This window comes from Lithobates pipiens, unplaced genomic scaffold (genome assembly GCF_037356315.1).
Source record: "Lithobates pipiens isolate NorthernLeopardFrog02 unplaced genomic scaffold, aLitPip1_a1.2 Scaffold_18, whole genome shotgun sequence".
NCBI classification, from domain to species: Eukaryota; Metazoa; Chordata; class Amphibia; order Anura; family Ranidae; genus Lithobates; species Lithobates pipiens.
Window position 1 is genome coordinate 246,936,241 of NW_027507758.1, and position 21,874 is coordinate 246,958,114.

Genomic DNA, 21,874 nt, shown 5'->3' on the forward strand with positions numbered 1-21,874 from the left:
AATATAACTTGCAGGCGTTGCGAAAGGCCCGGAATTTAGAGCGGTCCCCTGCAAACCTCTCCGGAATGGGAACCCTAGGTTCAGGTGGAAGCATCATGACGGCCGAATGGGTGGCTGGCTGAACAGAAGGAGGCTGAGGTGCGGTGACTGATGAACCGGGAGTAGAGAGATGCTGAACACGCTCCTCCAGCCTGGTGTAACCATCCTGAAGGGACTTCACGGCCTGGGTGAGAGCCGCAAGGTGCGAGCAGATCTCCTTCATGGCGGAGGCCCCTTCCGCAGACTCAGTCATGGCTGTTCGTACTGTTAGGATTTCAGATAGTGAGTCTGACTTGGTGGAAGGAGACCTCTCTTACGACTCTGGTTCAAGTCTCTCTGGAATGGGAACAGAGAGACAGGAGCGCAGCGGGGTAGGAGCGTCCGGCCAGATGCAGCAGCAGATGCTAGGCAGGTAGAGATCTTCAGGTGCAGGAGCTCCCTGCAGCAAGAAGGCAGCTGGTGGAGATAGGCCACGGGCCGTGGTATCAGGACGGATGGATCTCTGGATGAGGAGGTAGCAGACACAGAAGCGAGCAGGAGCCCGCAGAAGAATCAGATAACAAGCAGAGGTTCGGCAACAGGTATCAGTCCACGAAGGGTCAAACAAGCCGGGGTCGGAGCAGGAGAGATCAGCAGAGTCAAACGGAGCCGGGTCAGGTATCAGATAGGGTTCAGGCAGAATAACAGATAACTTCAGGTACTAGCTGCAGACGAACAGCACAGAACATCTGCAGCTGTGCCTTTAAAAAGGGCCACTGGCGCCAATCGTACTAACGCGCACACGTGCGTGCGTGTGCCGCGCGCACATACAAACAGCGTGCACCCGCGCGCGTCTGGAGACGCGCGTGCCCACGACGACCCGCGGCACGAACGCGCGTGCGCGTACGGAGACCCGATCGCACAGAACGGACGGATTCCTGACAGGGCCACACGCATTTCCTTTTTTTAATATGGGTACAGGGTTCCCCTTGATATGCGTACAAGACCCAAAGGGGCTGGTAATGGGCAGGGAGGGCTACCCATGCCATTTTTCTCAATGGTTTTCAACCATATTGCAGGAACCAGATATAACATTAAAACCGCAAGCAGTTTTCAATGATGTTATTTCTGTTTAATGTCATTTTGTGCAGGAACTGTTCTAAACACGGGAAACACGTGGCACTTCACAGGCATACTACAGACACCCCCAGGCACCATATTTAAAGGAATATTTCACATTTTTTTTCACTTTAATCATCATTAAAATCAGTGCTCCCGCCAAAACGGCCATTTTTAAAAACATTTTAGGCATTGACCCTTGTCCTCTGGGGCAAGAGCCAGGTCCCCAAACCCTTTTTAGGACAGTATCTTGCATATTAGCCGTTAAAATTAGCACTTTTAATTTCGACCGTTCGAGTCCCATAGACGTCAATGGGGTTCTAAAGTTCGTTCGAATTTGGGGTCCGTTCGAAAGTTCTGGTGCGAACCGAACCGGGGGGTGTTCAGCTCATCCCTACTCTCCATTGTCTTATATCGATCAGGGAATATAAAGCTATTTAACTGCAAAATATACTGCAAACACTGTTCCTGATGCTTAGATATTGCTGGGTGATACATGCTGTTTAACAAATTTAAGAGTGGTTACAGAACACATGGATTAAGTTGAACAGATTCCATGGCCTCCTTGATGACCATTTCTAAATATTAGTGTGGCTTTATGGAAAGTTCTGGACCACAAAATACATTTTACCAACTGCACCCCTCAAAGAGCTCAGGAAGAGGGTTCTTTTTGAGTTGTATGACATCCCATGACATCCAACAAGGAATGAAGCTGTTTTGACAGCAAAGATTTGTTTATCTCTCTTTTGCTAGCTTTAAATTGAGCAGAAATTAGAGTCATTACATGGATGATGTCATAACAGTCTTTATATTTCATAAAACTGTTTACATTTTTCAAAAAGACCTTCATTTGTAGGAATTACAGCAGACCATTGTCCGGCCAGTCACATGATCTTTTTTTACCTAAAGATGAAACACTATACAAAGAGATACACAGAGCATTGCTCATGCTTGTTATGAAGTTTATATAACTTTATTAAAATAAGAACAATTATTGCAATTACAAAGTAGTACTTTTTAAATTAATGTGTGTTTCAATGTGTTCATATCAATCTTAATATTTCTATTAATAAAGAAGCCACTTGTTCATGATCGTCCTAATCCATTTCAAGTCAAACAAATGCAATGCTTTTGTTTTGTTTTTTGTACGTCGGTAATCCTGAGAACTGCATTCACGTAAATCCTACACCTATTATAGGTGTATATCTAGCAATTATTTACCCAATATTCACCCAAAATTCTTTGGTCAACATTTACCATTTGTATCAAACAAAATTGGGCTAGAGATTCAACAAATATAAATGTAATTCTCTGACATTTGAGACTATTTGTTCTTCAGTATGAAACGTTTTTTACTGTAAATGTTAGAATAGACTGAATGTTGCATATTCACATGGGAAGTATGACTCCAAATATGGCCAATGGTGTCTCAGGGAACCCTTTCCCCAGGTAGTAGCTACATAAACCTCCCACTCCCACCCTTTTGCTGACACCCCTCCTGGGCACCTAGGTTGCCCCTGAACATACAAATGGGAGTGAGCTGAGGATATAAATATATGCACTCTTCCCTTTTTATACAGTATATTGAAGATATTCCTCCATACCTTTGTGCAGGAAGCATTTTGTCCTCTCCACATACTATAGACAGCACTCACACCTCAGAAGGTTTATAAAATATTGTGTGTCACATATTACCATGTCTCTGATACCCTTGACTTTGTCAGTTACTCTAGAGCAGTGATGGCGAACCTTGGCACCCCAGATGTTTTGGAACTACATTTCCCATGATGCTCGACTACACTGCAGAGTGCATGAGCATCATGGGAAATGTAGTTCCAAAACATCTGGGGTGCCAAGGTTCGCCATCACTGCTCTAGAGCAATGGTTCTCAACCTGGAGGTCGAATGATGATTTGTCAGGGGTCATCGAATCCTGGGCTGTTCCTGAAGCTCTCACCACTCTCCCAGAATTTCACGGCTGCCCAGCAAGGCTGTCCCTGGAGCCTGTGGAAGCCCCTCTGGGCTGTTCTTAAAGCCCGTGGCCACTCATTCAGTTCACGGCATGGGTGGGGGCAGAGACTAGAGGTCAGCTGACTGGTGAGGAATGTGAAGTGGGAAGGGCCTTATCTCCTGATTTCGGCATAGGTTTCTGCAAGACACCACAGAGCTGGAGACACAGTGAGTAACACTACTTGTGATTAGAGTTGCCATTAAAAGCCCCCACTACATTTCTCAGGTCAGCAGATGACCTTGATCAAGAGCACCTAAGTTGGCTGATTAGAACTCCCCCCAGCACTGCCACTGATCCCAACTCCCTGCCAGCCCTTCCACTGATCCCAACTCCCCACCAGCACTGCCACCCATCCCAACTCACCACCAGTACTGCCACTCATCACAACTCCCCACCAGCACTGACACTCATCGCAGCTCGCCGCCAGCACTGACACTCATCCCAACTCCCTGCCAGCACTGCCACTCATCCCAACCCCCCCACCCCCCCCCCCCCCAACAAGGAGTAAGAGAAGGAATAAAAATAGAGAATACATGGAAGGGAGAGGAAAAGAGGGGGAGGAACAGAGAAAGAATAAGAGAAAGAACAAGAAAGATGGCTAGAGAGGGGGGTGGGGAAAAAAACAGAAATTAGGATAGAGCGATAAAAGGTAAAAAAAGGAGAGCAAAGCAAAAGAGTTGTACATTCTAAAATGTACCATAAAGGGTTTTAATGCTGTACAAGTGGAAGAGACACGGGGAACGCTAAATGTCCATGGGTTAGGAGCACAAATTACTTGTCTTGCCTTGGGTGCTGATAACCAACGCTATAAAATAATTTTGCTGTTAGGGGTCCCCATAACTTGGGAAATTTTATCAAGGGGTCGCGGCACTAGAGGGTTGAGAACCACTGCTCTAGAAAAACATTTGTAATGTTTCTCCTGCTACTTTCGGTATTTCTACAGGTGACAAAGTGGGTAACCTGCAGAAACACTCCATAGAAATACTCAAGATGGTGGGAGAAACATCTCAAGTTAAGTTGTCATTATGCTAGAGTTAAGAAAATATCAAGAGGGGAGGCATGCATGGCATGATGCAGGGCTTAGACAGAGCTCTGTCTGACCAGGACAGCGAAGCTCCATCCCCAGGGCCAACTGATCCCCTAATCCACCCCACAACATCAAGCACCCCTGTGGGAAAGTGCAGTCCATGCCATCAGGCAAAAAGGCGTGTGGTCGCCGCTCTCAGCACTCACTTACGAACTATATTCTGAACATCAGGAATGGCATTACAAGGATGTCCCAAAATCGCGCTGGCCTCTCGGCGGCCTCATGCATCCCCACGCCGGAACAAACCAACATACAGAGAGACTGTGAGTACAATACTCCTTTATCTAAAGCAGACCTTGATGCTAGTCTGTCCTCAAAATATCAGAAATTAGTGCTTAAGATTAATCTAGAACTGCATAAATCAACTAAAGTACTATCAAAGGAGATTGCAGCAATAGGAGGCAGAACAGATATACTTGAGACTAAACATGATGAACTTTCACTTGCTCATAATGACCTAAGGCAGGACTATGAAATGCTGGCTGATAATTTCTCATAGATTTAGATTTAGACAATCGTAAATTCTTCCATAATCTGGTGCTTGATAAACCTTCCACAGCATTCACCTGTGATAGAATCCATAGGGCCCCTCACCCTAAACCTACACCTGCTTAACCTCCCCGTGATGTGATTATGTGTATGAAAGATTTCCTCACTAAGGAAGATATCATGCGTGCATCCACAAACACTCCTAATATAGAATTTGAAGGCCACAGAATACAGATTTATGCAGATATTTCTCCTGCCGCTTTGGACAGGAGACACAGAATGAAAGATGTTACCTCCATACTACAGACAGCAAGAATAAAATATTCAAACTTTCTGTGATGCATAATGGTGCAACTTACACAGTATTCAACATTATTTAAGGCAAAGATCTTTTAGTCAAACTGGGCCTGCTGGATCCTGAACCACCAACTAGACCCTCTGCCACCCCCAGATCATCACAAATTTGGTCCATACTAGCCTCTAGACGCAATCAGCGAGATCAAAGAAGATGGCACCAATCTTTCCAGGATCATGCAACATAATCTTCCAGGTCTTGCTTGTCTTTTCTTAATTAGGGAAAGATAGAAAGAAGCAAGAAGAAGATGGAGGTGAGAGGAGAGAAGGAATGAAGAAAGAAGAAAGAACATATTTTTTGTCCTGTATAGTAATGGCCTCTCCCTTTATTTATTTATTTATATTTTTTATGACAACACCCAACATACGGTCTGGCATAATTTGAACGCACTTCTGCAGTCAGAACTCAAGGTTTTGAATACTACTCAACCTCTGGACTGGCTTGATGTTATGATTCTCCAGCAATCTGAACTCTTTGGTTGACCCCCATGGATAAAAGGTTTCCCTTGAAACAAACAGACCTTATCCTAAACAGCTGACCAGAGACTAGAGCACTAGCACATACAAAGATCCCTATAGATGTTTTCACCACAGTTATGCAAGAGGGCTTCTCTTTAGGGTTCTTTTTTTTTCTTCTTACACCCTTTTTGGGTCCCCAATTACTATATAAAAATTTTACCACTCTCACAAATTTGCATAACACCTTTCCACGCAGTATTATCTTGAATTACTTTATTAACATGCACAGAAATTTGCTTCTTTTTCTAGTTTCTCATATAGCTTGGCTCATCCACCACAGCTTGATTGTTCCCCGACCCACTCTCGGAGCCGATATTGCCCTTTTACATCAGGGTCAACACCCCGGGCACACATGGTGGGCAGAGGATGGATGTGTCCTCATTTTTTTATTTGTGGTCAAGTCACATGTTGTCACTTAACCCCCAAATTATAAATTTTTCGTATTTTGCCCATTTTGGCCCATTTTGGCCCATATTTTTCAGTTCTTACATAATGGAAGACATAAGTCATCAACACATATCCTTAGATCTGTTTTGATGGCTATCTCCTCAATTAATTTCATGTTATTGGTACAATGCTATTTTCTAGTACAATATGTTACACAAATTCAAATTGGTAATCCTTGGTGTCATGGAAATATCTATAAGTATACCCTACACCAAATACCGGTTAGACTCCTCACTTACCTACACGATTTCAACACACATACATTTAACTTAGCTCACACCCCATTTTTGGTTGAATGATGGGTCTCAAAATCTTTTCTCATAACATCCAGGGGTTCATTTCCCCAAATAAAAGGAAATGGGCTTTCAGACACTATAAGAGACTGGATGTCGAAATATGACTTTTAAAAGAAACCCATTTTTCAACCACCCACAATATATTGACAAGACATATAACCAGTTCTGTTATACTACATATTCCAGTAAAGCGCCTGCGGTAGCTATCTTTAGCCACAGTTCAATTGTTTTTGATATACAGGAGATATATAAAGACGTGTATAGCCACTTTATAATTATAAAAGGGTTGATAAACAATAAATCACTAACAATTGCCTCAATATATGCACCAAACAAATCACAATCCATATTCTTTTCCACATTTTTTGATACCTTAGACCATCACAATTCCATACATACAATCTTAGGAGGCGATTTTAATATGGCAGCACACCCTACCCTGGACAGAAGTAGAGTAGTCCCCTCCTCAAAAGCTTTTTCCAAATCTATTAACCGCTCCCTTAATAAATTTCAATTGATTGATTCTTGGAGAGCTCATAATGTAGGAATAAATGTAGGAATAAAGGCTTACACACACTACTCATTCCCATTCCATAACGATTGTTATGCCCATCTGGACTACATCTTTAGCACTCCAATACTACTAGCCAACTCTTCTAAGGCACATATTCACACCTGCCCATGGTCTGACCATCAAATTATTTCCTTTGTTACATCACACATAGGTTTAGCCCCTACCTGTTTTAGTTGGCGCCTAAATGATTCACTACTGACCCTTCTATCATACAACAGATCACTACACATATAGAGGAATACTTCACACATAACTCTACAGAAAACATATCTCCCTCTTCATTATGGTCTGCCCATAAAGGGGGTCAGCTAATTAACATCACCCCTATTAAAAATAAAACCAGACTATCTGACATTAAACGCCTTATTAAAAACCTAGATAGCCTATACAACAAAATTAGGCAAACCACATCCCAAGATCTCACCCGCCAGATTCAAACTAAACGGCAAGATTTAGACTCAATCCTCTCAACAAGTGTAGAAAAATCCCTTAGATTTTCAAAAGCTAAATACATACTTCATAGTAATTCAACCACTAATATGTTTACGAGGAAGCTAAATCAAGTTCAAAAACCACATCATGTTTACAAATTAAGAGATCATAGAGGCAATCTTGTTACCCACCCACAAGAGGTTATAGAGATTTTTTCTAATTTCTATAAAAATCTCCTTTCAGTTCCACAAACACACCCCTCAACATCCTCACTCAACTGGCTAGACCCTTCCCTTCCACGAAATGTTCGACCCATATCTGTCCTTAATAATGATCTTAAAATCTTTGGTACCTAGCAGACAGATTAGTCGGAGTTGTTTCATCTTTGATTCATACTGACCAAACCGGCTTTATCCCAGGCAGACAAATAATAAATAATATCAGACTGGTTTCAAATATTATCCAAGATGCTAACCTACATTCTCGCCAAGTCTGTCTATTAAGCCTCGACATACACAAGGCCTTCAATAGTGTAAATTGGACCTTCTTAAACCACTTACTCCCTAAATTTGGCATATCTGATAAATTTATACATGGATTCAATACCCTATACCACACCCCCCAAACTAGATTCAAAATACCAGGTAACAACTCAGATTTCTTTCCATTGATTAAAGGCACCAGACAGGGCTGCCCATTCTCCTTCACTGAGGAGCTTACATTGGCTAACCGTAAAAAATCGGATCACGTTCAAGACCCTTTGCCTCACCCACAAATGCGTGCATAGAGAAGCTCTGCAATACCTAATGGAGAAAATAAATCATTACACACCAAACCGCAGTCTTCGATCAGCCAACAAAAACCTCCTCCTCGTGCCCAAAGCCCTGTATAAATCCAAGGGTGATCGGAGATTCGCTGTCCAAGGGCCTCGGCTATGGAATGCTCTACCAATCAACATCCGCCTGGAAGAAAATCACCTGGCTTTTAGGAAAAAACTCAAGACCTTCCTCTTTTAGCAGATGATCAAAGCTCGCCACAGCGCCTAGAGGCGATTCAGTTCGCATTGTGCGCTATACAAGTATTTCATTCATTCATTCATTATCCCCCTTACTCTTCACGTTAGTTATTGAACCTCTCGCTCAGTCAATAAGAAATAACATCAAAATTAAGGGTTACACCAAGGGCCATAAGGAATTCAAAATTTGTTTATATGCAGATGATGTACTCCTATTTTTAACAGACCCACTTATCTCTCTCCCTAATCTGTTGGCAGAACTCCGGATATTCCATAAGCTCTCTTTGTTTAAGTATAAACTTAAACAAATGCTCAGCTCTTCCTATTAACATCACCCCTATCATGACATCCAACTTGCAAGAAAAATTTCCCTTCATATGGTGCCCCCATTCATTTAGGTACCTTGGAGTACACATCACTGCCTCCTATAATACTTTTTACAAATCTAACTACCCACCTCTCTTCTCACAGATTAGCTCACTACTGAAATGATGGTCCTCCTACCATATTTCATTCCTTATTTGTGCTTTCAAAATGACAATACTCCCAAAACTTTTCTACTTTTTTAGAGCACTCCCAGTCAGTCAACATATCCAAAACTAGATTAGATGCACTTCAAACGGAAATTAATAAATTCATAAAGTCAGATTAAAAACCCAGATTCAGCTATTTCCTAATGCACAGACAGCAAATCAAAGGAGGTCTGGGACTAACAAGCATCTGGCAATACTTCTTAGCGGTCAGATTTTCTCAGCGAGCACAATGGTCAGCCCAAATAGATTCTATACAATGGTTATCCTTTGAATATATCTCGATCTTCCCATTATTTCTTCCAGGTCTCTTATGGTCTGACATTAACTCTCACCGTAAAATCTTAAAACAAAATATAATAGTTGCTCACTCCTTCCAACTATGACTTAAACATGAAAATACTTTTAAACTTTCCACAGAAGCGCACCCCCCCCCCCCCCCCCTTTAGCCTCTTTCCTGGGGATTCTAGATTCACACAGGCATATAATGACTACAGTCCCTATACGCTGTGGTTTAACAACAAACTAACCTCTCTTAGATCCCTTGTCAAAAACCTGAAGTTCCCCACTTTCGAACACCTCCAATCTCAATATGGACTCCCAAATTTAGAACTTCTTAGATATACTCAGATTAGAAATTTCTATGCACCATAATTAAAACTTCCATGTACAATTTTTGAACACATGTGTATAAACTCCCCAAGAGATAGAGGAATCATTTCCCTATTATATAGCCATATCAACAGACTTTCCCTCCCAGAAAAATCTGGACCCATGCTACACTGGGAAACAGAATTAGACTGTTCCTACACAACCCCATCTTGGGAAATAATGATAGATAACCTCCGCAAAAGCAAACGTGCTATCTAAATTAGAGAAACACCAATTAAATTACTAAGCAGATGGTATTTGACCCCTCAAAAAAATCTATAACTTCTTCCCTGCAGCCTCTCCTAACTGTTTTAGAGGCTGCTCAGGACAAGGGACTCTCATACACATTTTCTGGAGCTATAGGTTCCTAAAACCAATTTGGCAAGCTGCAAATAACAAAAACTAAAGAAGCTTCAGGCCAAACAATTGAACTTACACCCACAATATGTCTTCTGTTTGCTTCCATACCAAATATCCCAACTCCTTGCAACAGATTAATACATTCATTGTTTAGTGCCATACAATGGATGATTGCTTATAATTGGAGATCAACTAATCTCATTTGGTCAAAAGTACTATCTAGAATGGAAATGATGAAACTCACTAAACCAATCCATCATACACCCCATGACAATATGCATATTTTCAATAAAAAAATGATCATAATGGAATCCTCCTTAATCCTCTAGATTTCTCCTAACAACTGTATACCACTGTAATCATCGTAACTGTAACCCTTTGCTCATATTGCCCAGACAATGTTATCCTCCACCAAGTTTACTAGTTTAGCTTTTTCCAATAACTTCTTTTTATGTGATCTATTGTACAACATCATTTTATTGCATGTAACCATTTGCTTTGTACCACTTTTTTTTTTTTTTTTTATTGATCTTCCAATAAAAACTTTTGTAAACAAAAAAAAAAAGAAAATATCAAGAGATTAGAAACCACAGCAGAGTGAAAGCAAAATCTAAAAATGTACTTTGTGAGAATAGGTATTCTGTTCAGTGATTTAGGATTACAGCCACTTTTTACAACCGTTTTCTCAAAGTTTTTTTCTTAAGCAAGGTAAATATTACATAATATATTGCATATTATTACAGTGCAGTCTTCTGTCTGTCCAACAGGTGGTCTTCTAGTTTCTTTTTCTTATAATTAGCATGATTGCATTAAGCTGTACTGAAAGAGGCCTTTTATTTACAGTTATCACGTTAGTAACTCCTCTGTTATGATACAGCCAAGTCAGAGGTTTGTACGAGGCAAATCAGATTGCAAAATAAACTGCTCTGCTATAAAGTCTCATTAGATAGATAGTACATAGTTCTACGGGAACTATTTGTAGTGTATTAAATTTGACATTTAACAATCCAAATACAATTGTATATACAATGGGTGAAAAACAATCCAAACAAACAGATGGTAATGTAGCAAAAAGGTGAAATAAACGTCCTTGCTCAAATATGAATGTTCTGTGTAGGATATAGTTAAGATACACGGTGTGTTGGCGCAAGCTTTAGATGTTTTACAGCAAGTTTTAGATGCTATACAGTAAGCTTATCACTGTTTTGGAGATTTTGTGAGGATTTTTTACATTCCATCAGTGATAATATCAAGCTGTTGTTACTATCATTTTTGCTACAAACTGTTTTTAAACACTTTTAAAGTTTTTCAATAAACCATGCTGGTTTACGTTATGTGGAGTCCGGTTTTTATTTTATTTTTAAATGCCATTTGTCCATCTGGAGCACAGAGAGTGAAAGGGAGTTATTGGCCGGTGTCCATGAGTGGAGCCTGTGATCACTAAGATCTGATCGTTGGTTGGACCTCGTAGAGTGTAGGGGAGCGGAGGGTACCTATCTAGGCTGTTCCTTGGGACCACGGATCATCGGTTACCATTGGGGGCCGGTTCCGGTTTCCATGGGTCTTTGAGACCACAAAGTGCATTTGACCTCTCTTTCTATATGGTAATGAGGGTCAACTCCATTTGGTGAGTAGGAATTTCAGCTGAGGCTGCTCCCTTGGTATCCACACCTAAAGACGTTTTATTGTATGGACTATCTCGGTACTTGGTAGAAAATTCACAGAAAAAGATATATATAAAAAAAATAACAAATGATTTAATAAAGACAGAAAATTGTATAGCAAAACATTCACAATGCTAAAATCATATACACCGCAGTTTAACAAACTACCGACGGCTTGCCCCGTAAAGTCTCTGTTGAAGAGGGGTGTAGGGAGATTTCCTCTACCGGTTTCGTGGCGAATTGATTTTTCAGGAGGACAGGCTATAAAATAAATACAATGTTTACAGATGATAAAGTAACAGCAAATCATACAGTGATATAACAGAAGATTTACAATAAATCAAACAATGAGGAGATCCGCTCACCCACAACCAAGGAAGAAGCAGGACCCATCGGTTTCCCCCCACGGCACATGCGGGGGATTATAAAGGACTCTTCAAATTTAAAAATAATTATAAAAATTATGATATAGGAATTGTAAAACAGGTAAACTACTACTCAATACACACCTGAAGAGTGATAGAGATGAAAAAAAATCAAAAAATGAGCTGAGTGCACAAAGGCTAAAGGGCGGCCCAGAGAAAGGGGTCCAGAAATTACCAGTGCAGATATCCCCAAGAAGTTGGGAAAGCCTAGCCGGAAGGGAGTGTGAAAGGACAAAGAACCAAGAAAAAACATAGAAGGGGTAGAAACACACCACAGTGAACAGAAAATAAGGATGTGAATGAGGTAAAACTGAGAACCAAGTATACCATTGGTCTACAATATCCAGTGCAGATAAAGCATGCTATTGGATAAAGAGATCAAACAAGGGAGCTCCATAATCACCAAAGAGTACATGAACAAATGTAGCAGTGTGCAAAACGAGTATAACAGTCTACATATAATACACTCACCAAAAAGGGAAGCTGGTAGGCATATATGCAAGGGCTGATATTGCAGGTGGACACCACAGGTGTGTTGCAAATTAGCAAACAAGGCAGTCCTGATAGATAATGTAGTAGTTCATTAGCCAGGATCAGGGCCGTCTTTAGCGCAGGGCAAACGGGGCACTTGCCCTGGGCCCAATGTTTGTAGGGGGGCCCGCACTGCTACCTGCGAATTGGGGCCCCAATGAAGGTTTTGCAGAGTGCGCAGAGGACACGGGAGGCTGTATTCCCGTGCTAGCCAGCTGAGAGGGGACGGGGCCGGGAGCTCCACTGACACTCTGACCCCGCCCCCGTACAGCCTGTATGCTCAGAACAGAGCGGCTGTAGTGAGAGCCAGTGATCGGAGTGGGAGCGTCAGTGGAGCTCCCGGCCCCGTCCCCGGACCTCTGTATTCCCCAGCCAGTATAGAGGGGCGGGGCCGGGAGCTCCACTGACACTCCCACTCCGATTACTGGCTCTCACTACAGCCACTCTGTTCCGAGCATACAGGCTGCACGGGGGCGGGGTCAGAGCGTCAGTGGAGCTCCCGGCCCCACCCCCTCTCAGCTGGCTAGCGTGGGAATACAGCCTCCCGTGTCCTCTGTGCACTCTGCAAAACCTTCATTTGGGGCCCCAATTCACGGGTAACGGGCCCCCCCTACAAAGCATCAGTGGAGCTGCTGTAGTGAGATCAGAGAATGGAAGCCCCGCCCACATACCTCTAAATGTATGTAGTGTGTTTGGCTGCTCAGGTATGTTCTTGCACCCATAAAATGCCTGACTGCTTAAACCCTGAGCTGTGTTATTCAACTGTCAAGCTGTGCGTTGCTAAAAGCATGTACGCAGTCTCTGATTGTCTCCTGCAGTATGTCCGCAGTCTCTGATTGTCTCCAGCAGTATGTCCGCAGTCTTTGATTGTCTCCTGCAGTATGTCCACAGTCTCTGATTGTCTCCTGCAGTATGTCCGCAGTCTTATTGTCTCCTCAGTATGTCCGCAGTCTCTGATTGTCTCCTGCAGTATGTCCGCAGTCTCTGATTGTCTCCTGCAGTATGTCCGCAGTCTCTGATTGTCTCCTGCAGTATGTCCGCAGTCTCTGATTGTCTCTTGCAGTAGGTCTGCAGTCTCTGATTGTCCCCTGCAGTATGTCCGCAGTCTCTGATTATCTCCTGCAGTATGTCCGCAGTCTCTTATTGTCTCCTGCAGTATGTCCGCAGTCTTTGATTGTATCCTGCAGTATGTCCGCAGTCTTTGATTGTCTCCTGCGGTATGTCCGCAGTCTGATTGTCTCCTGCAGTATGTCCACAGTCTCTTATTGTCTCCTGCAGTATGTCTGCAGTCTCTGATTGTCTCCTGCAGTATGTTCGCAGTCTCTGATTGTCTCCTGCAGTATGTTCACAGTCTCTGATTGTCTCCTGTAGTATGTCCCCAGTCTCTGTCTCCTGCAGTATGTCGCCAGTCTCTGATTGTCTCCTGCAGTATGTCGCCAGTCTCTGATTGTCTCCTGCAGTATGTCCACAGTCTCTGATTGTCTCCTGCAGTATGTCCACAGTCTCTGATTGTCTCCTGCCGTATGTCTGCAGTCTCCGATTGTCTCCTGCAGTATGTCCGCAGTCTCCGATTGTCTCCTGCAGTATGTCCGCAGTCTCTGATTGTCTCCTGTAGTATGTCTGCAGTCTCTGATTGTCTCCTGTAGTATGTCTGCAGTCTCTGAACCTCTCCTGTAGTATGTTTGCACTCTCTGACACTCTCCTGTAGTATGTGTATTAATGTGCCCCTTTACTTGCTCAATTATTTAGGATTGCTCCACTGCTCAGTGAGAGGTAATGATGTGTATTAGCCTGTAGCAACCAATCAGCGAACAGTAGTGATCTGCTTTAATCTCTAGCAGCCAATCAGTAAGTGGTAATGATGTGCAATAACCTTTAGCAACCAATCGGCAAGCAGAAATTATGTGTTGTAACCTCTAGCAACCACCCAGCGAGCAGTAAGGATAGGCTGTAACCTCTGGCAAACAATTGCAATCACTGCGTGATCTGCTGCAGTAAACTGATTTTGAGTCTCCCTGCTATTTTTTTGTATATCTCAGAATGGAGGGGGGGCCCCAAGAAAATGTTTGCCCAAAATTAAAGACGTCCCTGGCCAGGATACAAAAATGAACCTGGACCCTTACTACCATCTGTGGGAATACACATAAAGTAATCACCATCAGAGCATAGAAAAAGGTAGTAAAGCCAAATTGGGGGACCTACTCTACTGAAAGTCCTAGTCCCAGGATACTAAGAGAACCATACACTAATCTGTATCAAGGTGTCTAACAGCAAAGCCCAGCATGTGGTGTCATTTTTTACACTAATGAGCGTTAGGGTAATTAGTAGTAGCCCCAGATAGGTCTAGGGACAACCGCTAATAAAGGTTTAACCCCTTGATCACCCCTGTCACCAGTGATCACTGTATTAGTGTCACGGGTAACACTGGTCAGTTATTATTTTTTTTATAGCGTCAGGGCACCAACCGTACATTACCTAATAAATCGTTTAACCCCCTGATCACCCAACGGGTGATATCAGTTAGGTTTTAGTGTCAATTAGGGTCTGTGTTGCCCCAGGCAGCGTGAGATTAGTGCCAGTAGCGTTAACACCCACGCGCATACCATACACCTCCCTTAGTAGTATAGTGTCTGAACGGATCAATATCTGATCTGATCAGATCTATACTAGCGTCCCCAGTAGCTTAGGTTTCCCAAAAACAGTGTTAGCAGGATCAGCCCAGATACCTGCTAGCACCTGCGTTTAGCCCCTCCACTCTGCCAAGTTCAGCCCAGCCCACCCAAGTGCAGTATCAATCGATCACTATAACTTACAAAACACTAAACACATAACTGCAACATTCTCAGAGTCAGGCCTGATCCCTATGAAAGCTAACAGTTTTTTTGGTAGCATTTGAAGCAGTCGTTGGCAGTCAGGTGCTCTTTTCTCCTGTGAGTCTCACTAGTGTACCAGTAGTGTGCTGCAGTGAAGAGGCATACACATTTCTGAGCCTGACAGAAGAGAGTGAAGAGGAAGTCACCCATCTGTCCAATTCAGGCTCAGAATATGAAACAATAGACAGCAGCGGCACCCTTACAGATAACTCTGACGAGGGAGTAGTGGTCCCTGCTAAGGTCAGGCGTACCCAACCCCATTCTTCTGCTGTTGTTGAGGTGCAAGAACCACAGAGCTCTCGTATGGAGCAGAGAGCTAGTACTAGTGCCGCTAATCCTTCTGGTGAACTGGCCTAGTACATCCACTGGTCGTACATCCAGCACTGCAGTAACACTTGGGGATGTGGCGAGTCACATAAGTGCAGTTCAAGATGGTGAGATGGCTAGCACAACTAGTGTCCCACAGCTACCAAGAAGACATAGACAGGAGCTCCTCATGGGCGCAGTTTAAAAAAATGAGTTGCGGTCATATTGGTCCATTGATCCAATTCAGCATAAGCCGGTGTTCTCTGCCTCCATGACCAGGACACTATAAGAGCAGATCTTGCAGTTCATGTTATGACAATGAACTTCTGTTGTCCTCAGGGTGACTCTGGATGCGATCGTCTCCACAAAATTACGTTTTCTGGCCGCTTGTCTATCAAACAGTATCTTCCCAGCAAGCATGCCAGATATGGGGTCAAGATGTATAAGCTCTGTGACAGGGCAATTGGCTATACATATAGTTTTTTGTTTTTTGGGAAAAGCCGGAGAAGTGCTGCTAAGATTGTGTGGGACTTTTCACCCTTATTCAGAAAGAGGTAACACTTGTACGTGGACAATTATTACACAAACGTTGCCACGTTTTGATTGTGGAATTGGCACATGTGGCACTGTGCGATCTAATCACCAGGGCTTCCCCCAACGACTTGTAGAATACCGACTTAGATGGGGGGGAGAGAGCCTGGTTGAAATATAATAATTTGTTAGCAGTGAAGTGGAGGGATACACAGAATCTTTTTGTTCTGTCCTCCCTTCATGCAGATACGACTGTCCAGTACCTGATGTTGTGGATAAACCCCTTTCTGTCCACGAATACAACCTTAACATGGGGGGGGTGGACCTCAACAACCAGTTGTTGGCCCTGTATCTAATTGCCTATAAGGCCAGACTCTGGTATAAAAAAAAAAGTGAGTGTATATTTATTCCAATTGGCTTTGCTGAATGCTTTTGTGCTATATAAATCTTCAGGGCGAACTAGATCCCTTCTGTTTCCAGATGGTGCTGTAGCCCACCTTCCCAGAGCAAATACAGTGAGCCGGCTGCATAAGAGGCATTTTCTGTAAATCCTCCCTGGTACCCCTACCCAAAGAAACCCCCAAAGAAGATGTGGTATCTGCAGAAAATGCGGATATAGTCGTGAGACCCGCATCCAGTCCTGACCAACCGGATCTCTGCATTAGTGACTGCTTCAAATGCTACCGCACACTAGTAGAGTATTATCATAGGGTACAGCATTGCACAGTCCTAGGGCACACCTACACAGGGTCTGGAAAGATGAGATGGCCATCACATTTTGAGAGACCCTAACCTGGAACGTTTACAGTTACAGTTTACAAAAATGCAAAAAAAAAAAACACATAAAAAAACACAAAAAAATTAATAAATAAAAATGTCCAAAAGAGTTTTAATTTTATCGCCCTCTATTGTTCTCTCTCTCTATTGTTACTGTATTTTAGAACTGTAATGTTTTATTTTTTACTGTTTTATTGCATTTGCTTTTCAGGTATGGTATATCTTACTGTTGTACTGTAATGTTACTTTGTTTATTGTTAGCCATCATTTGCTTAGCAGGTACACCATTCAGCTGCAGCACAGGTTTTTTTATTCTGACAGCAACAGCATTTGCTCCCACGATAAGTAAAGCCGTGACTGTAGGAAAAAAAAATGGTGCATGTATGCCCATCATTAGAAGTGGGTGGGTAAAGGGTGGTATTCTAATGGTGGGAATACTCACCGACCAATCGCTTATTTTCGTGCAGCCCACAAGCTGCATGAAAAAAAAAAAACATTAGAATATATGCTCAATAAGGACCAGCAACATACTGATATGTTGCTGGAATTGAAATGGTTATACCTATTGCTATCATATGGGATATTTACATTCCCTGAGATAACAATAAAAATTATCAAAAAAATGAAAGTAACAAAAAAAAAACCTGCCCCTGTGCTTATGCCTAAAGACGAATACAGGCGTCGGTCTCGTGTCATATGTAAACAGCAATTTCACATTGCATGTGAGGTATCATCGCAAACGTCAGATCAAGGGCAGTGTTTTTGGCAGCAGACCCCCTCTGTACATCTAAAGTGGTAACCTGTAAATGCTTTTGAAAGATTTTAAAAATGTATGTAGTTTGTTGCCGCTGTGTGCAATTTTAAAGCATGTCGTTTTTGGTATCCATGTACTCGGCATCAGATCATCTTTTTTATTTCAGCAAACATTTGGGCAATATAGTGTGTTTTAGTGCATTCAAATTAAAAAAAACATTTTTAAAAAAAGTTTTTTTTTTCCAAACAAATTGCGTTCGAAAAATCGCTGCGCAAATACCGTGTGAAAATAAAAACACCATTTTAATCTGTAGGGCCTTTGCTTTAAAAAATATATATAATGTTTGGGGGTTCAATGTAACTTTCTAGCAAAAATAAAATATTTTTTCATGTAAACAAAAATTGTTAGAAAAGTCTTTGTCTTCAAGTGGATAGAAGAGTCGGTGATGTGTGACATAAGCTCAAATGACCCCTTTTTGGAAAGTAGACACCGCAAGGTATTTGTTAAGTGGCAGGCATGGTGAGTTTTTTGCAGCTCTCATTTGTTTTTGAAAATGAAGAAAAGGAAAATGTATTTTTTGTTTTTTTTTTTCAATTTCAAAACTTTGTGACAAAAAGCAAGATCTGAAATATACTCAACATGCCTCCCCGAAAATAGCTTGGGGGGTCTACTTTCCAAAATTGGGTCATGGGGGGGGGGTTGTGCTGTCTGGGCATTTCATGGCCTCCAAAACTGATACGCAGTGAGAAGTGAAATCAAAAATTTACGCCCTTAGGCTGGGTTCACGCCGCTGCGGCAGCGAGAACCGGATGCGATTCGCACCGCACTGCAGTGCAAATCACATCCGATCTCTGTGCGATGCGAGTTCAGCCATACAGATAGTATGGCTGAATTCGCATCGCACCCGCCGCAACCTCGCACAGGGCCCTTTTTTTGGTCCGCAGCAGAATCGGATCGCATGGGTGTTCACACCATGCGATCCGATTCCTGTCCGAGTTTGCAGATCGCACTGCGATATGCGAACTGATCTGGGGGTGTCATTAACATTTCACTGACACTCCCAGCAGTCCGCATAGGGCAATGTGAACTGCCGGCGGGAGGCATGCGATGCGGGGATTTGCGGCGTTCCCGCATCGCTCCAGTGTGAACCCAGCCTTAGAAAGCCTGAAGGCGGTTATTGGTTTTCGGGGGGTCCTGTATGTGGCTAGGCTCCCAAAAAGTCTTACACGTGTGTTATCCCCATACTCAGGAGAAGCAGCAGAGTGTATTATGTATTTTGGGGTGTAATTCCATATATAACCATGGCATGTGTGAGCAATATATCATTTAATGATTTTTTTTGCCATTTTTCAATCACTTGTGACAAAAAGATAAAATATTCAGTGGGTTCAACATGCCTCTCAGAAATTTCCTTGGGATGTCTACTTTCCAAAATGGGGTCATTTGGGGGGGGGGGGGGGGGGGTTATACAGCCCTGCCATTTTTAGCACCTCAAGAAATTAGATAGGCGGTCATAAACTACAATCAATCAATTACCACCAAAAGAAAGCTCTATTTGTGGGAAAAAAAAGGATGCACATTTTTTTGGGTACACCATCGCATGACCACGCAATTATCAGTTAAAGCAGCGCAGTGCCAAATTGTAAAAAGTGCTCTGGCCATTGAGCAGCCAAATCTTCCAAGGCTGAAGAAGTGGTTAAAATGGAGTATTAGTGAAAATGGGTAATTACAGAGATCAGTTTAGTGATCGAAGCATCATTTAATGGGAGTAGTATAATCTCTGTCTCATGTTCGATCCCTTAATTACCATAAATAAGCATATTCAAATTATGAACTTTTTTTAACATATTAGTGTTCGCTGGGAGCAGATACATTTTTAGAATTTTTTTTATTGTTTTTATCGAATTATGTTTTATCTATTAAGTTGCTATAGTCCCACCGTTGTAACCAATGCCTATAACTATTTTTTGCCTTCCCTACCACTGTGTCCCTTTAAGATCCGAGACAGTGGAGACATCACTGTAAATTGGTGAGTTACCAGCAAATTAGTGTACGTGACCTGAGGAAGGTGACCATACCTCTGAAACACATTGTCATGGCAAATGTGTGACAGCCACACCATCTTCCCCCATGTATCCTGCTTGTGTGGATTTGTGTGTCCTCAGAGAGCAGTGCCAGCCGAAACGGGCACATGCACATTAGGATCTGTACGTTGAACGTGGTGGTGGATAGCCTTGGATGTGCTGCCAGGATCTGGGAAGCTAAGTTGAACATCCATGGCTCCCCCTTCCCCTGTTGAGTTCCTGAGGTGGTTTTAGGAGTGCGACCACAGTGGAATCCTTATGCTGTATCTATCTTCGCACAATGTGAGTTTGACCATTGTAGTGTTTTTAACTTTACCATATTAAAGAGTTACACTAGGGCGGCTTTACGCTCTCTCCTTTTGTGTTTTTGTCTAGATGTGTTCCTGCCATCCAGAGTCTCCATAGAGAGCAGCAGCACCTTTTGACTTGTCTAGCTATCACCAATAGCCAGCTGGGGGGCTATACCAAACTGTTGATCAGTGCACCTGCTAGTTTTTTCTTTTTTATGTATTTTTTTTATTCGTAAAACAAAGATTGTGCATACCATAGTGAAAAATCTAATTCTAAACAAAGAAAATGCTGAAATAACATTGACTTTAGCCATTATCTTCTTAAACCAAATATAGAGCATTTAAATTGATAAAAGTAGACAGGAGTGGTTGTGAATGATAAAGATACAAACAATTCAACAAAATTTGGAGAAACCAGGTTGGTAAAAACCACAGCTCACAAACACTGCTAAATGCAACAATACTGATGGCATTTTAATGTAGATACAAATAAAGAAAAGTTAAAATGATATCTTGTATATTACCATTGCTGTTTTTTTTCTCTGTCTTATAAAACTATATATATATATATATATATATATATATATATATAAACACATACATACTATATGTTTCTAATATTATAGATTCAGTATGCAGATGAATTTGGTGCAGTACACATCCATTAAACTTAGTGGCCACTAACTATGAGATTTTTGCATCAACTCCAATAGTCAAGGGGTTCATATTCCATTGGGTTAAGAAGAATATTAATCAAATATGTAAAAAAAATTAAAATAAATAGAAAATTCTATCTATATATATATATATATATATATATATATATATATATATATATGCCATATTTTTCCTTTCCTGGTGCCTATCCATAGCAGTATACCTACACCTCTAACTACTTAGGACCAGAAAATAGCATAAAAGAAAGAATGGTTGAGGATTCTCTGTAATATACTATTATTATTATTATTATACAGGATTTATATAGCGCCAACAGTTTGCGCAGCGCTTTACAACATGAGGGCAGACAGTACACTTACAATACAAATCAATACAGGAGGGACTAGAGGGCCCTGCTTGTTAGAGCTTACAATCTAGAAGTACATACGAAGAGTGGGTCTGTATCCCCTTTGCGCCAAGCGTACGCATATATGCGGCCTCAGCTTTCGGGGGTTATACCAGGATGATGCCCACAGCTGCTCAGTACCATGAATGGCTTTGTTACAGTTTCCTGAATGTAAACATGGAAGCGAGGTCACAACATCACTTTCGGTTTACTCGACTGCCAATAGCGCCGGATTTAAAAAAATATGCCAGTATTCAGAATCACTGTTTTCAGCGCAAAGGAGGGATTGGAGGTCTTCTAGACCCCCAATCCCTCCATAAAGAGTACCTGTCACCACCTATTACTGTCACAAGGGTTGTTTACATCCCTTGTGACAGCAATAAAAGTTATTTTTTTTATATAAAACACAATTTAATAATATAAAAATAAATAAAATAAATCTGAAATTTTTTTAAAGCTCCCCCGTCCCCGCGAGCTTGTGCAGCAAAGAAAACGCATACAGAAGTTGCGCTCGCATATGTAAACGGTGTTCAAATCACACATGTGAGGTATTGCCGCGATTGTCAGAGCAAGAGCAATAATTCTAGTACTAGACCTCCTCTGTAACTCTAACCTGGTAACCACAAAAAAATGTAAAACGTCGCCTATGGAGATTTTTAGGTACTGTAGTTTGTC